The 17172-nt window shown below is 40.8% G+C and overlaps 1 protein-coding gene across 1 annotated transcript in view; it reads right to left on the bottom strand.

Moving 5' to 3' along the window:
* Positions 1-7152, bottom strand: part of LOC150078459 (neuroglian-like) — a 442449-nt gene extending 435297 nt beyond the window's left edge. Inside the window, exon 1 of the mRNA XM_090385067.1 lies at positions 7010-7152. The gene's annotated coding sequence lies outside the window, so the exon portion shown is untranslated. The remainder of the gene's footprint in view (positions 1-7009) is intronic.
* Between the last annotated feature and the right edge of the window lie 10020 nt (positions 7153-17172).

Raw genomic sequence — 17172 nt, forward strand, 5'->3', positions numbered from 1 at the left:
TATCCAGAATTTTTTCCAGCGAGTTTAGAAGGCAGATGGGACGGTAATTCTCTAGTTAGTGGACTGCGCTGCTCTTTGGGACAGGAATAACATTGACTGTTTTGAAGTGAGTGGGTGAATACCAGTCTTAACAGAAAGATTGAATATATGCAATGTTATATATTTAAGTTGTGGAAAGCATTTCTTCCGCAAGATAAATGGAATCTTATCTAGTCCAGCTGAAAAATCTTTAGTAAGTTTCCGAAGCGCTTGAATGATATCGGCTGTGTCCACCGAGATATTATTGAGTGTGCCATCCTTAATGACTTGAAATTGATAACTTGAAGCAGCCGTAGCTGCAGTTTTCTCGGAAAACGAGGAGTAAAGGATTGCAAAAAGATCTGCTTTAGTTTGGCCACAGGTTGTAGGCTTGCCATCGGAATCAATGATCCTGGTTCCTGTTGATCACTTATTAGAATTTTTAAGCATGTTCCAAAATGGTTTCAGGTCTCCATTCACGGTGAAACGAGCGTACTGATTTCTTATCATCCATTTAAATATTGCTTCTATGTTCCTTGAACAGTAGCATATATGCTTCATCATGTGTCGCCCTGAAGTGTTTTCTGAAATGTTTTTTGGCTCAGATCATCGCAATTATGTCTGTCGTGAACAATGAGGGGAATCTGTTCCTGTAATTTTTACTGAGAAGTACGAAGTCTTGAATGATAGAGGAGATTGTGCTAATAAAAATGATTGCGGTGATTGCGTCAATATCATTAATCTATGGGAAGGAGACCCAATCAAGTTCACGTCCTAATAATTGCCAGTCTGCTCTCCTAAAGTTCAGTTTGGCTGTAACAGTAGTGCATCTACTTTTCTGTGATATGTTTATTTGAGAGATTAAAGCATTGTGATCAGACGGCAGAAATGAAACTTCTTCTAAAATAAGGATCTGCTTGGATGAAAAAATGAGATCCAACAACGCCTTGCCTCTAGTACAAATGTTATTATACTGCTTGAGGCCCAGTTCAGACATGATGTCATACAGCAGCCTAGTTGTAGCGGATGACTCCTCAATGCCTAGTGGAGAGTGTTGAATATTGAAGTTTCCAAACAAGTAAACCTCATCCGACTGGTGAAAAAACGTTTCAAACTCACAGAGCGCTTGGGACAGCGCTTTGTGATCCATAACAAGAAGATCGACCGGGGTCGGATGGTAGGTAGCTGCATTGAGAACAGGTTTGTTATGAACCTCCAACTGACAAAAGATTTCTTCGATATTATGGAAAATCCTGTGCATTGTTACTGCAAATTGATTTGAGATAATGAAAGCGACTCCACCTCCTCCAGATCCCCTGTCTCTTCTGAGGAAAGTATAGCCCACTGCTGTCACTTCCGAATCCAGAATCCCATCATGTAGCCATGTTTCTGTGAAGATATATACATCAAACTCCAGAGAGCAAAGCAAGATTCTGAATTTGTCAATTTTATTCACTAGACTCGTACAGTTCTGATAATATATATGAAGAGATTGCTGGTAGCCATCAACGCCTGTCCCTATATCGATAGAAACAGTAGAGGTCTGCAAAAGAGAAGAACAAGAGTTGTATCTGCACCGTGATTGCTAACTATCGTTCTTCTCCACATTATTTGTACTCGTGTAGATTGTAAATGGTCTGATTATTAATCCTGGAGGCCAATATAGGGAATCCATAGTTTACTTTCTTCCAATGTATTGCAGGTCACCAGAAAAGAAGAAAAAAAAGCACAGTTACAATGGACTCGTGGACATCAACGCTGGACAGGAGAGAACTGGAAAAACGTTAACTTATCTGACGAATCCCGATCCCTCCTGTTTCGAGTTGAAAGACCTCAGTAGGTGAGTGGTCAAGCGCCAGAGAAAAAAGTGAACGCGTTTTGAGTGAATATGAGACGAGCTCTTCGAAGTGGAAATACGCAACTGTGGCGAACAGTTGAGAAGATCCTACTGCCACGCTGTCTATCTTATCTTTCACTGAGTCTATGTAACGATGAATCCAAGCTGTTCTGCGGGCTAGAGAGGAGCCCTTCTCGCTATGTAGGTGTGTACTTAATAAAAGAGCCACTCAGTGTAAGTTATGAGCGTTTATAATGAGATTTCTTATATCACCAGCTGATGAGAAGCGAGTAAACTTCAAAACAGCTTCTTGGATGTGTCTCAGATTTTTAAATGTATAGCGGATTAATCAAATCAGGTGATATTATACAATTTACAAAAATGTTAGCAATTTAGGCAGAACCGTGGATAATAGTATTTGTCTTCGAGTTAAGCATAAGCCAAACCGAGGACTCGCTCTTCAGCTAGAGCAGAAAAGCCTTCCCATGATCAAAATTGAACGTTGTTAAAAAAGTAGGAATTTTGATTTTTCATTATCATCGGCTTATCTTTTGCAGTCTCATTCGATTTCATTCTTACAGTTTCCTTCGTTCTTTTAATGCTGTAAGAAACAAAACTGTCGAACTTAATACCATAAAAAATGTCAAAAAAAATTATATACAGTGTGATTATAAAGTCCTTGTGCAACTTTAAACTTTAATAACTTTGGATGTACACACAAGATAGAAGCCAACTATAAATGGCATATCAAAGGTGAATTCTTAAAGTTTGTATGTATTAGTGTTGTTAATTTTGAGTTAATTAATTTTTTTCTTTTCAGATCCTTCAAAAGATTGAAAAGGCCGACAGAAGAAGAAAAGGTCAACTGTATGTTATGGTTCGCAGAAATGAAGTCCATAACAATTGTGAGAAGATTCACTGCTCATTACAGGAAAGATGCACCACATAGGAACTCAGTTAACAATTGGATGCAAAAGTTTAGAGAAACTGGGTCTGTGAATGACAAATCACGATCCGGGAGGCCAGGAATCAGCGAAGAGACATTGGCCGTAGTCCAGGAAGCATTTGAAAGGAGTCCACGCAAGTCGGTGTGGCGTACATCTGCTGAACTAAATATTCCGCAATCGACAGTGCACAAAATTCTAAGATTGAAACTGCACGAAGATTCTTACAAATTCAGGTGGTTCAAATGTTACAGGAAGAAGATGAAATCAGATGAACAGATGAAATCAAAAATGTCAACAGATGAAACCAAAAATGAACAATTTCCACGATTTTCTTGAAAAGTTGACGTTTTCCGATGAGGCTGCTTTCCACATTGTGGCAAAGTCAACCGCCACAATTTCCTCATTTAGGGAATAGATAAACCTCAAGAAGTCTGGCAGTGTGAAAGAAACTCCCACGAAATCAATGTCTGGTGCGCCCTCAGGAGGTCATGTATTATCGGTCCTTTCTTTTTTAAAGAAGCAATGGTGAATGTTATCTAAAAATGCTGCAGAATTTCCTCATCCCTGAACTAAGACGTTTAAATCTTTCAGACTGCACCTTCTCTCAACAAGACGGCGCATCCTTCTACGACTGTGCGATGGTTTTTCGATGACGCCTTCCCAGACAAGTGGATCGGTAGAGCTGGACCAATTGCTTGACCACCTCGTTCGTATGATCTGGACCCAACTGGACTACTTTTTTTATGGGGATATGTTAAATTTGTTGCATACTCAACAAAACCGTGTTCTTTGGATGAACTTAAGGTCAAGATCACAAATGCAATTCACAAAATTACCGAGCAGCAACTAAGGAATGTTTTCAAAGATTTGGAAAATCGGTTTGAAAAATGTGTCAAAAATGATGACTGTTATGCTGAAGGTTAAAAAATCGAACTGTATTTCTTTAAAACGTTAAGATTTCAGCTTTTATATGGCATTTATAGTGTGCTTCTACCACGCGTAAATCCAAAGTTAAAAGTTTAAAGTTGCATAAGGACTTTATAACCACCCTATATATATATACTCGTATCTGTATAGACAAATAGAGACCATATGCCGAATACTATTTTTGTATGGTAGATACACCAAAGATTAAAAAGTCTGAGGATCAAAAAGCTGTACTATATCCCAACATTGCTGCATCCTTTATGCCTTCCATGCTTCAGTTCCACACAGCAAAGACCTGCCACGTTCCCATTCCACCTTCCACCTTCCACAGAAGAGGTTTCAGAAATGAACGATGAGTCTGATGAACAGGATAATTGGCATCTCCTCAGAGACTTGGTCAAGTAAAGCAACACATTTCCCTAATCAGCAAAAATTGGAAGACTTAGTGAGCGACTGGGATCTAACAAAATCCAATGCAGAGCTCTTGCCATCTCGTTTAATATAATGAAATCTACTAGATTCCAGCAGTATACTTGCACATACAGAAAGATATGCTCATGTGCATGTGCATGTACTTATTTCAGAATTCCTTCGCTAACGTTTTGGTTGTTTGATTTGATTGATTGATGAAGAAATTGGCATTGATCACAATCTATAAGAATGGAGTCTTTCATGGAAAATTCAAGCAAAAGCTTTAAAGCTCTATTGCTTTACTCTGGAAATATACATCCATCGATTCTTGTCGTGCAGTCTGTTCATATTAAAGAAGACAACTGAAATGTGTCCATTAGTATGACCAGTATAGACGTCCAGTATGATCTAACCAAAGACTATAATCCAATATTCTTCTGGCAAATATTGATGATCAAGAAACTAGTCGGTCGAGTGAACTCCAAGGAAGCCATGATGGATTTAAAGATCATTCAGATCTTACAATCAAATTTCAGATCCATTATGGTTTTAAAGAATCTAATCTGTTTTGAAATGCGATGCCGTCAATGATTTTTGGCAAAAGGTTTCACGTTGATGATAGACGTGCAAAGAATCACTATTCATTTTGTCTCCCGTTTTGTAGGGCAGAGTGGTAACGTAGTTTTAAAATTTTAAGGAATTCGCCCAAAGTAATAGCATAAATGAATTTAAAGGATGATGAACACAAGAATTTGCTTCCAAAAATCATTGGGATACTAAAAGTTGTTTTAAATATATGCAGCAGACATTCTTTAATTCTAAACAGACACGGCGAGGAGAAGAGGTATTAGCTCTCCATCACGTACATGACTGGATAAGTTTATGTTAACGAAGTGTGGTAATTGAGCTGGGAGTCAATTTGATCTTATGATATCCTGCCCTTCCTCTTACAGTATTACTTTGTAATACGGTAATATAATATTAGGGATCAATATGTATGTATATAACTGGCTTGTATGCACTGCCAGTTAGCTTGCGTGGCTCAAAAGAAAACATGAACTCTTTAGTGGTTAGCCGATGCATTACACACTCGGCGGGTCGGTATGGGCTTTGGTTGCGTGTTCGCACTGGTTAAACGAATATGAACCTCTTTCATTGGATACAATGCTAGGTGGCAGAAGGGGATAGCTGCTTGATTTTTTAATGTCCATAGCAAGTGTTCTGCCTTGAAGAATGTTTGCTTTTATTTTATTCATGAGACCTCTTGATGTGTAGAATAATTTCGGGTAAACTACTGAGGAAAATATTGTGTTATTCGTGTGTCCTCGGATTCATTATAAACAGCGAGTTTGACTGCAAAGTCTGTACTATGAATGAGGACGTCTAAGGGTATGAACCAGACTGCATAATCATCTTGTAGGGTAAAAAAGATGGGACAGTAACTCATGTCGATTGATATTTTTCAGCATTTGTTTCCGAACCATGTAATCTCTTGGAATGAACCATGGTCTGCAATGTGCCATGGTCTGCAAGAGCCTGCTTGGAATGTGCCATGGTCTGCAAGAGCTTCGAATTTGAACCGACGTGATTATCTCAGCTGACCATCTCTTATAAATAAAGCATTCTCCATTGCCGTCTTGTATTTTAAAATTTGTCAGATCACTATGGCGGATTCTCATTTATAGAACTTTCACTCTGACACCCTGCATTACACACGCTTCAGTTCGTGCACCCTCCTATTACATCGTAGACGCTGATGTCGACGTCCGTACTTAATCGCGAGGAATCTTAACTTCTTGGACAAACCCGACATGTGCCAAGACTGCAGTACCGGAGTTATCACGATGGTAATCGTGGCACTTCTACTTAGCCTTGTCGCCCTTCCCCGTTGCTTCGGCGTCCAGGGAAGTCTTCCCATCGCCTTTGTCTTGCTACGCCGCCGGTTGCCAAGAGTGAAGTAGCTGTCATAAACTGCGAATGTGTAAGAGCGTGAATCGATCGCCATGTTTGTTGTTTTTACTTCTGTACAATACTAAGTATTGTACAGAAGGAAACTTTAAAAACTACGCGACATTTTAAAACGTGCAATTGAGAATATAAACATTTTTAAACTCGAAGGACTTGTTAGGTTTCCATCTGAGATCACTTGCCACCCTCATCATATCCGTCTTTAAACCCGGATAATTGTTTTTTGGTTTATTTTCATTTAAACGGAGATAAAGAAAACACTTCGTATGTTTCTTTAAACGTTCGATTGAAATCGTACATCTGTAAACGATATTGGAGTTTATTTTGAAAACAATTCACCCATCAAGATTCACACATCCCAGAAAGCAACAACAAGACTCCAGTACCTCTCAAGAGTGATACTACAAGACAGTTGGATAACTTCACCGCTAGTTAGAATTAAATGGGCAACAAATCATTTAATTCCAGGCACGCAATGGAATAAACCATTCTGTTTAAGAGGGTTTTTATTGAGGATTTGGTAGTAAGCTAGAGATGGGAGTAAAAAAAAACAACAAACGAATCCGACACTATCGATTCCTAAGAGTGGGTAAGACCAACGGCACCGTAGGTGTAGTCCATTAGCTTCAGAACTGTGCAACTCCGCGACCTTAGCAACCAAGCTGTGGAAACCGCATCTGTCTTGGAAAATAAAATCAGGAAGAGACATGAGAACACACAGTCACGAATGCTTCGCATTCTTTGCATTGTGTTCACGCAAAACGTGCGGCCGTGTGCCGATCACTGAGGCCCGCAACAGATGCACGGTCCTTTTACTCTGGAAGCTATTGGAAGGGCCTTTAGGAATCCCCCCCTCTGAGTAGACACAGTCGAGAAAAGCGAGTCCGCAAACATCACTTACCTTCGGCGAAGTCAGCACTTGTGTTATTGCAGATGTGCAACTGTCCAAGTCCGAGTATATCACCACTAGAGCACACACGAACAACACCCTGCCTCCCAACTGACTAGCTGTACACGCAGATCGCTGCAACAACAGCCGGGTGCGGCAGCAGCACGGCGTCTGTTTCCCCTCTGCGCACGAGACGTTCCTCGTGACGTCACAGGGACGGGGAGGGAAGGAGGGAGAGAAGCGAAGGAGGGCTAGACAGCGCTTCGAGCGATTCTGAGTAAACATGTTAAATTGGAGTGAATTATTCGGTCGGAAAGGGCGGACGGACGGACGGGCGGGGCCCCGTGATATGAATAAGGTCTTTAAGATACTAAATATGAATTTTTTTTTTTTTTTGCTTCTTTATTTTACACGCTCAACAAACTAAAAAGTTACATCTGAATGACACATTCTTATTATCATGGTAGATTCTTTCGATTCCATCTGTCTGTTGATCAAATATTTGTCATGATGTGTTTAATTAAATTAAAATCCTTAAAGTTGAAGTATTTTGTTAAATGATTACCGGAGAAGGTGGGGGGGGGGAGGTCACAGGTGTTATGGAGAAGTGAAAGCGTGTTCTGAAAGTTCTTCGATCTCCTCCTAATTAATAATTAGGAGGAGATCGAAGGAGCGAAATTATTAAGTAATTAATAATTTTTCCTAATCATCGATTCTTCCTCCCCGACATGAAAATTTTGGATGTTCGTTTTATTTATTAAAAACACTGAATCCCACTTTGGTGATTGTTCCTAAATACACTAATCGAAAATGAGGGTATGGGTACTCCCCTTTCCACACATATACTGTAAAGAAAGATTTTTAATTAAACATAGCTAAATGTCTTTGGAGATTGGCACGAAATCTGCTTAATTCCATCTGTTAATGCAGATATTATTTAAGAAATTTAAGCTATACAGTGAGTATGTTCACCCATACACAGAGGGTTTGCTGTAATGGGCTCGTGTGAGCCTTTTTTTTTTTTAATACACCATGCGTGGTAATAAAGTTCCCGGACTGGTGTAATAAAAAGAACACAAAGTGAAGGAGCTGAATAACGGTTTTACTTTTATTCAAAGGCATCACCTGATTGGATGCACTTATTACACCGTTCTAAAAGTTTCTGAAAAGAGTCAGCGAAGGAATCCAAAGATATGATGTTCAGTTCTGCCTGTTACGCTTTTCTTTTTGTCCTCAATATCATAAAATATTTCTTTTGAGGCCAGTTTTCACCTTGGCAAAGAGGAAGCAGTCCGCTGGTGAAAATAGGGTGGATGGTTGATCTGTACAATGCAATGTTTTGTCAGAAATGTCTTCAGAACAAGCGCTGAATGGGGGAGGTATTGTCATGCAACAAGAACCAGCTGTCTTTCTCTAAATTGTCGAAATGGGCTTCAATAGTCTTTGAAGCACCTGTGCGTAGAACGCAGCATTTTCTCTCTCTCTCTCTCTTTTCCCTTAAGGTACAAATTCCTTGTAAATCACAGCCTATTCGTCGAAAAACATAATAAACACCATACTGATCCTGGACTTCTGTAAAGGAAACTTTTTGGGCTTTGGTAATAACTTTGAAGTTCCCTGCATGCTCTGATGCTTCGTTTCTGGATCGTACTAAAACACCCAACACTCACCTCCAGTGAAAATACTTCACATCTGGTTTTATTGATATCAAGTGATTAGATTAATTTAGGAAATTAGGAGTCTTGACAAGTCTGGATGAAATCTTCACATAATGACATCATTACCCCTGCTCATCCGTGAAAGACTGTGCGGCACACATTTTTGCACAGACCTTCCTTTTCCCTAAATCTTCATTTTCCCTAAGTCTGCTTATTCATATCGAACTTATCAGCCATCATTCTGAAGGTCATATGGACGATCTCTTGCAATAACCTCCGAACTTCTGCAACTCTATCCTCATTTCGAGAGATTAACGGACGCCCACTACTTGGGTCATTGCTACGTCCGTCTTTGAACCGCTTGTACCATTGAAACACACTGGTACAACTTAACGTTCCATCACCATAAACAGTTTTTAACATTTCATACGTTTCTATTGCAGATTTTCCCAATTTAAAGCAAATTTCATATTCGTTCGTCGCTCCATTGCAAAATCGTAGCACTGAAAGTTAACGCTACTAACGAAACTGGTTGTTACTTGCAACCTGTCAACCTACTGGACAATCTCTGCATCACCATCTGTTGGAGAAAGTTTGAACTACAACATAACACTTCCATTTATTTTCATCGATTTCATCCATTTATTTTAAATTCATCGCCCATGACCACAATAGCACCAGTCCCTGAACTTTATTGTCACACCTCGTATATATTTTGGAAGGCTGGTGATAGCCTTTACAATATCATTGTGAAAATGAATCACAATGGGATGAAAATGGAGTAAATACCACTCTGAATGCACAAACAGTGAAATTATCGCCCCCAACCCCTTGTTATGTACAAAGGCCAATATTGATTAAATAATAAATGTTCTTGTTTATACTCCGGCACGACCACCAGGTCAGTGGAATTCACAATAAATCATCAATACAAATGTTAATCGTATTTAGTAGTCACGGGCTTGAACCCCGGTGCACTCAAAGAGCGCGTGCTACTGCACTCACGCTCATGACCACTCGGCTACGTCAGGTCTTAAGCGCCGAGTCTTAATTTGCCTTTCAAAGTCTTTAATCGGAAGACTGGAGCACTCGATTACAGGATCCAATGTTCCATACAGAGTCCTTCCATATATATGTCCTTAAACAAAAAAGTCACAGTAGGAGCTTGGGTCCAAATCATGTGTCAATAACAGGTTCTCCAAAGCACAGGGATAGATTGAACAGTTTGTTTTTGAAGACCAATTTGAGCAGATCTTTCTTGAAGCAACAATTCCGTACAGAGACACCATTAGTTGCACAATGAGCAGTTGCACATCTCTTCGTATGATGCCTCTGCACAACATGCAGGGGCATCATACGAAGAGATGTACCAGATTACATCCAAAGAGCACAAATAGAATCGCAATCGCCCATAAACCATTGTCATAGAATTACCGGATCTTCTTTATAATTCACATAGTTCTCTGTGATGATATCATAAATTTCTAAAATGGCCAGGGATGAGTATGATGCTACGTTTGTGTAGTGGGCGTTGTTTCTCGAAATCAATATTTGGTCCGAATCCAAACTGAAATGTAAACTTTCAATTTTCATTGATCTGTAGAGTGAAGAGCCGCAGAGTTCTAAGCTATTCTGGTATCCTCTCTTATAAAGTAAGGCAAAATTGGCCTGTAACAACGAAGATCCTGCAGAGGTTTATCGTACTTAAAAATTAATATTATGATGGCAAGCTTCCAGGAAGTGGCATTTCGACTGGTGGAAAGGCACTTGTTACAAAACTGAAAAATAATGTTAGGAATGAATGAGAAAAACTATTTGAAGAAGAGGTTGTCGATAAAGTCGGCCCCTGGACATTTGTTTGCACACAGTTTAGATATGACGAATGCAAAATTCATCAACGCTGAATAGAGCGAAAAAATGGCAATTTCATGGCTTTATTTGTGGCTTGTTTTGGTGCTTAAAACACATCACCAGCGGGCATTTTTTTACAGAAGACTTCGGACCTTAATGGACTGACACCTGATGGTTCTTTGAGCTTATGCAATCGTGTCTCTTCTTAATCATCCTACACTATTCCAAACTTTGATAAAGAGTCAGAATTAGTGATCTCTTCTGATGGGGCAATCAAGTATGTTTATGGGGGGCATATGGCTCCCCATAAACATACTTGATTGCCCTATTAGCGACCTTCACATACGTGTGTGAAGGTCGCTAATAGCGGCAGCGACGAATCATCTGGAATGAGTGACTTCGCTTAATTCCAGAACTCTTTTTATTTGTGGTTGGAGATAAACATAGAAACAATCTAATCCAGTGTGGTTGGGGATGTGAGTTTGAATACATAAAGACATCGACGTTTCCTCCTACTGTGTAGTGAAGGTCCAAGCTTCAGGTGATGACATAGCAGAAAAATAACAGGTAGCGGTTCTCTTTAAATAGAATCCAGAATTAATCGTGCTAGTTAATGCAGCCAACTATATTAAGGTTAGGTGTTTGATCTGTTTGAAACGGTGAAAAACATTGGGCAGCAATCTCAGCTCAGAGCATACTAATTAGATGACAGAAGTCGTGTGGCTGAAAGCAGATCTTCAGCAAAAATATTTGAGATAATAAAAATAATAAAATTATATTTGAGATAATAAAAATGGTCCACAGTCGACCGCCTGTGGACCATTTTTATTATCTAAAATATAATTCTTAAGAGCATCAATGATCCCAGCATTTCTGCCACGAATGGGAAAGGCTTGCAGTTCATCAACAGTGAGTTCAATGATGTCATTATACGAGATGGATAAGTTGTGTAACTTACAACATAAGTCATTCTCTGGCCTTGGAGAGGACAATCGAAAGGTCTAGAACAGCAGTGGGATGTAATAGCTGAAAATGGACCAAATCCTCCACTTCGGACCCGAGGTCGTTTTATTCGTTTGTACCACACAATGTGAAAGCTGAAATAAATTGCTCTAGTGAAAAAAATTGTGACAGTGCGATTTTAAATTGACGTATCAAGAATTGCAAATCGGTACATAGTGTGCATAGTATTAGGGTCAGGCACCACCTGTGGTTTCCCACATCTGCGCCATATGTTCGCTGTGAAGGAATACTGTAAATGCCAGAAAAGTGTTGTGTGCTGTATATGACATATTGCGTTAGGTTCTGTTGTGTGTCCTGACATTTGGCCGCAGGGCCCCTGGTGGGACTCCACGTTGCCCGCACACACCACTAGGAGGTAGCCAGTCTGCCCATTATTCTTTGGCTTGTCTCCGCCAGGGTCGTCAGAGCTTCCTGGACGGAGACAAAAAAAAAAAGGTAGAGTCGGGGAAGTACAGAGTGTACGCAATAAAGGAGGGTATAGCTAGAAATATGGAGGATGTAGGCGAAGGCATCCTCCAGGTTATCAATGGAGCAATAAGCGCCATCAGTTGAAAGGGGAACCCGGGAAGGACGATAAATAAGACAAAGCAAGAGAGCTGCGTGTAAGTTGCCACTGAGGAATCAGGTGGCCCGTACGCCAGTTGATCCTATCCAGGTTAAGATCGGTTGGGTTGTTCCTATTTTGTGTTGGCAATAGGGTGCTCCGTCTTGTGAAGAGGGCTTGTGCAAACTTGGTAAACTCATAGTAGTAGTTTTCTTCTGTGATGAAAAAGTGTTCTTTTCCTTGAGGGTTATCTTGTATACGAGTAAACAGGATGCTGCGGAGGTCCTCATAGTGTTGACAGGTATATACTAGATGGCTCCAGTCTTCTATTTCACCACATGCACAGTAGGGGTTGTCAATGATTCCCATGGATGTTAGTTTATGGTTTATTGATCCGTGTCCAGTAATGAGGTAGGTGGTATAAAGACCAGGAGAAAACCAATTTGGAGATTTGGGAAATATGGCATTCACACAAGGTATAAATTTCTTGGTAATTGGGCCCTTGTCGGTAGCAGTCCATCTGTCCTGCCAGGTCTGAAGTAGTAGGGTGGCAATTTGTTTCTTTTCCTGCCTGATTTCGTTCGGTTATTGATGGAGTGTCCAAGGATAGTTGCTTGTATGCCCCTGGATACACAGTAGTGGAAGCCCCTTCGAATAACCTCCAGATCAAGCGGAAGGACGCCCGCAAGAACCTGAAAGGCTGGGTGCAGCATGCCCTTGTAATAGTAAGAAGGATGGTGCGCTGGATGGTTCCCAGTTTACGTTTGTTGTTGTAAAGAGTTGCCTTGCGAAACCAGACCCCTGATCCATACGTTATGAAGGGAAGGAAGATTGATTTGTACAGAACCTTAAGTGTGCATCGGTTCAATCCCCAATCACGACGACTCACCCGTGCAATGAGAGCAGTGTAGTTTCTCACTTTCGCGTGGAGGTGTGCAAGATGCGGAGAGAAAGTGAGCTTAGGGTCAAGTACTACTCCCAGTAGTTTTAACGTAGAAACTAGCTTGATGGTTTGGCCTTGAAGTTTGATAGTGGGGTTTCTAGTAGGCTGCAGTGATCCCTTCAGGAGAATGGATTGTGTCTTTTGGGGGTGAGAGTCTTAGTTTGTGTAGGGCTCCCCAGTTCTGAAGGATTTGAAGTTTCCTCTTCAAATCTTTCAGAACTGGGCAGGTTCCTCTGGCTTCCAGAGGAGCTCTGCTGTCAGCCTCAATCGAGATGGTCACATCATCAGCAAAGGCTTGTATAGCTACAGGACCTAAGTCCAGTCCAAGGAGCTCATCCAGGACAATGTTCCACAAAAAAGGACTGAACCCTGGGGGCAACCTCTGTAGATAGACCTGGTGATTCTTCGGTACGTTGAGGCAATTGTAATTTTCTTATTTGATAAGTAGTTTTCGATGCATTTGTATAAATTTAATGGAATATTTGCTTGCCTAAGTCTGCGAAGGATACTTGCCCACCAGAGCCTCTCGAAGGCTCCTGCAAAATCTATTGCTATTAGTAGGTAGCATTTGAAGGTAGAAGTTGAGACTGCAGAGATGATCCTTTGCAGCGTCTTCTGTGCAACAACCCGGTGGACATCCAAACTGGAAGTTGGACTGGAGCCCATCTTTAGTGTAATGGTCTTGGAGCCGTACTAGGAGTAGACGTTCAAACAGTTTACTGACCATGGATAAAAGGGCAATGGGTCGATATGACTCTGGTTGTTGGAGCGGTTTAGACGGATTTTTTATGATCAGTTTTACATTGGCGTTTTTCCATTTTTCTGGGAAAGATCCATGGGACAAGCACTTATTGAAGAGGTCGAGTAGAAACTGGACGTTGATTTGGGGGGTCTTTTTATGGACTTCGGGTTCATTGAGGTCTGGTCCGGGACATTTCCTTCTCCTTCATTTTGGTAAGAGCCTGCTCAGTTCATCGGTGGTAAATTGGTCTTCTACAGCATTGTTAAAGTAGGTGTTGTTTACCTGGCATATTTCTTGCTGTTGTACTGTCAGAGGATCAGTATCTGTGCCAAAAAAGTGTGTCCAGAATATTGGCCATAGATTGCTCCCACGATGTAGTCATAGTGCCCTGTGGTGTGAGAGTGGATTGGATAACTTCGCCCCTGGGGAGCTTGTTGGTGGTTATGCGATACACCACCCCCCAGGGTTCAGTATTGCCAGTCGTTTTCACGAGTCGTTCCCAAGATGATCTTTTACGCTGCATTATAAGGGAGGTGTAGTCGTTTCTGACTCTTCGATATTCTTCACGGAGGGTGTTGACCTTATTTGGGGGCCAAGAGCTACGAGCTCTCTGAAAGGCTTTTCTTTTGGAGTGTACAATTCGGCGAAGGTGCTCCAGCTCTGAGGATCACCATGGGACGGCATTTGGCATTGGTCTTTTCTTTCTAATTGATTGATTGCAGGCCTGGATGATGATTTCTGTTGTGAGCTTTTGATGTTGGTCGGGGTCCAGTGCTGGAAGATCAGAAGAGTTGTAGTCCTGGATCATGGTTTGCAGCGTGGAGCAAAAGATTTCCCAATTGGCCTTGTTAATGGCATAGTGACTAATATTGTAGTGAGGTGGTGGAGTTAGATCAATGGATCTCGTGAGTTGAAATGTAATAGCTCTGTGATCTGAGGTGGTCCAGGCCTCATTGACCTGCCACCCAGAAATATTGCTGGAAATGGATCATGTGGCTATGGAGATATCTATTGTGGATTCCCACAGAGTGCTGGAATAGGTAGGCAGGTTATTGGGCTTGTTCAGAACAAGGAATGGAAATCGGTACAATTATTCTGGATAAATACAACATGATAGCCTTCAGTACCAACTACCATAGGTCAGTGGTACTGAAGACAAAACAAGTAGACATAGCTGCCTCAGTCTGATGACAGTTACCATCAGTTAAAATATTTTTACTGTCAAGAGTTTCCGTACAGTCATCTTTCTGTAGCCTGCAGTGCGGTCAATTTATACTCCATCCTTGGGATGACTCCCTATAGACATTAGTAAAGAGTCATCTGAATCTTCAGCCGATACTGAAGAGCTCTTGGAACTAAGAACATGGTTTAGAATTTACACTACTACTCCACCATACGGCAAAATTACCAAGCTCTTCTGGTCCACGCAGTTCGTCTGTGCGGTTAGCACAGTAGTATCGTTACTGTCCTCCGCACACCAGGTGGAAAAGGCACACCGGGTTCGAATCCCGTCGATGACGCGAGGAAATTTAATGGGCTTTTTTTCACTCCGTGGCCGAGTTAGTCGGTCTCACGCGTTGACAGCAAGATCTTTTCCGCCAGAAATTGGGGTTTTTTCATCCAGCAAAACAGGCAAATCGATTGGAGAACACACGCAATTTACAGACACGAATACGGGTTTATGTAATCAATTACGGGCAACCCTAATATAATAATAATAATTTGTTCGGTAGTCTAGAGAGGAAGGAGAGAACAGAATTTATAATTTCTCTTCTGGATAAATACAACATATAAAATCGGGATTGGATTCAACTGAAAATTTAACTTCGGTGTTCATTAAATCATAGAACTAATGAACTCAATACACACACTGGTAATTAACATTCTCTGGGCATAACTTCTGTATAACAAGGTCATATATAAGAATGTCAACCACAAGTTCAGGGAACTTGTTATTGACATTGATAAGGCTTTGGCTTGTGTTCAAACTTGGAGATAGAATATATTTGTCTCCAAGTTGAACATAAGCCAAAGCGTTAGCGCCGAGTCTTATGTTCAACTTAGAGATAAACAGCATTCTTCTTGCTATGTCTTCAGTTAGGGTGGACATTCTTTCCACGATCGAAATCGAACGAAGGAAAAGCATACAAATTTTGATTTGATTTCACCCGCTGCGTTGAAATACCCCTGTGGTCCTATAGCACAGTTATTTCTTACAATCTTGTACGCAAATTGAGTTCGTTAATGGACAAGCGGCTTTACCGGAAGGGCACTAACCCCCCATATACAGTATGTGTAGTCCGCTAAAGCGAGGAGTTTTCTTTCAGACAGAACAAAAATTCTTACCTATGCTGATGCTGTGTAAAAAAGACTAGAGTTACAGTTCGGTCGATGAAGAGAAGGCCTTTTATGGGTTTTTTTACAGCGTGGCTGAGTCAGTCGGTCTCAGGCGATCGTCGCGTGAGACCGACTGACCCAGAGTCCTAAATTTTTTTGTCCTAAAACAGGCAAATCGATCAGAAAACAACACAAGCAGTTTATTGAGTTTACGTTGTCCTCTCCGGTAATCCTAATCTGCTGATGTTAGAAATTACAGCAGTCTATTTCTGATATAGGTGATGGTAATGAAATAGTAAGCGATGCCAATAATCTTTTGGATTGTATATAGACATGGGTTACTTCGTCACATAGATAAATGTTGTGTGTAACTGATTACTATAGTCTGGGCCGGTCTTAAAAAAGGAAGGTGTAGATGGTGCAAAACATACGAACCGCAGATTGAAAAGGCACTGAATCCAGACAAGGACTGGATAGCTACAATATTAATTCTTTGATCCGCCTATCCCCACCCTTCCCAAGCAGTTCCGATCGTACCCATTCTAAGATACAGTATCAGTATAATCTGAATGGTTCTTCCCTTACTGAGATTTATAACATTTCTGACCTTGGAGTTATTTGCCCTCTTGTTTATGCAAGCACTATTTAAACACTCTGGGGGCCGGAGGCTGGGTACAGTTTAAGGCCCTAGATTGCCCGAATACATGAACCCATTTTGGAGCTTCTATCACAGCTGAAGCCAGGGCTGCAGCTCTCGTAACTCCCTCTCCCTAAATGGCTTGGGCATTATGAATATTTGTGCTATAAATTTAATGAAATCAGTGTGGACATGCCACGCTGATTACATTAAACGTATAGTGGTCGGATTAGCTGTTTTCAAATTGGTAGAACATGGGTTAGTGATGCCATCTATCAGCATCTTTATACACTAAACTATAAGGAGGGGAAAAGATATCGCAGGCAGTTCTCGATTTGTACTGATTATATCACATTTCAAAATGAAGTTCATTAAGGATTGTGGCTGTTAAACTTCTAAAATATAAAATAAAATAAGTTTTAAACACCAATATAATCCAG

Source organism: Mastigoproctus giganteus, chromosome 11 (genome assembly GCF_048544385.1).
Source record: "Mastigoproctus giganteus isolate SK-2022 chromosome 11, ASM4854438v1, whole genome shotgun sequence".
NCBI lineage: Eukaryota > Metazoa > Arthropoda > Arachnida > Uropygi > Thelyphonidae > Mastigoproctus > Mastigoproctus giganteus.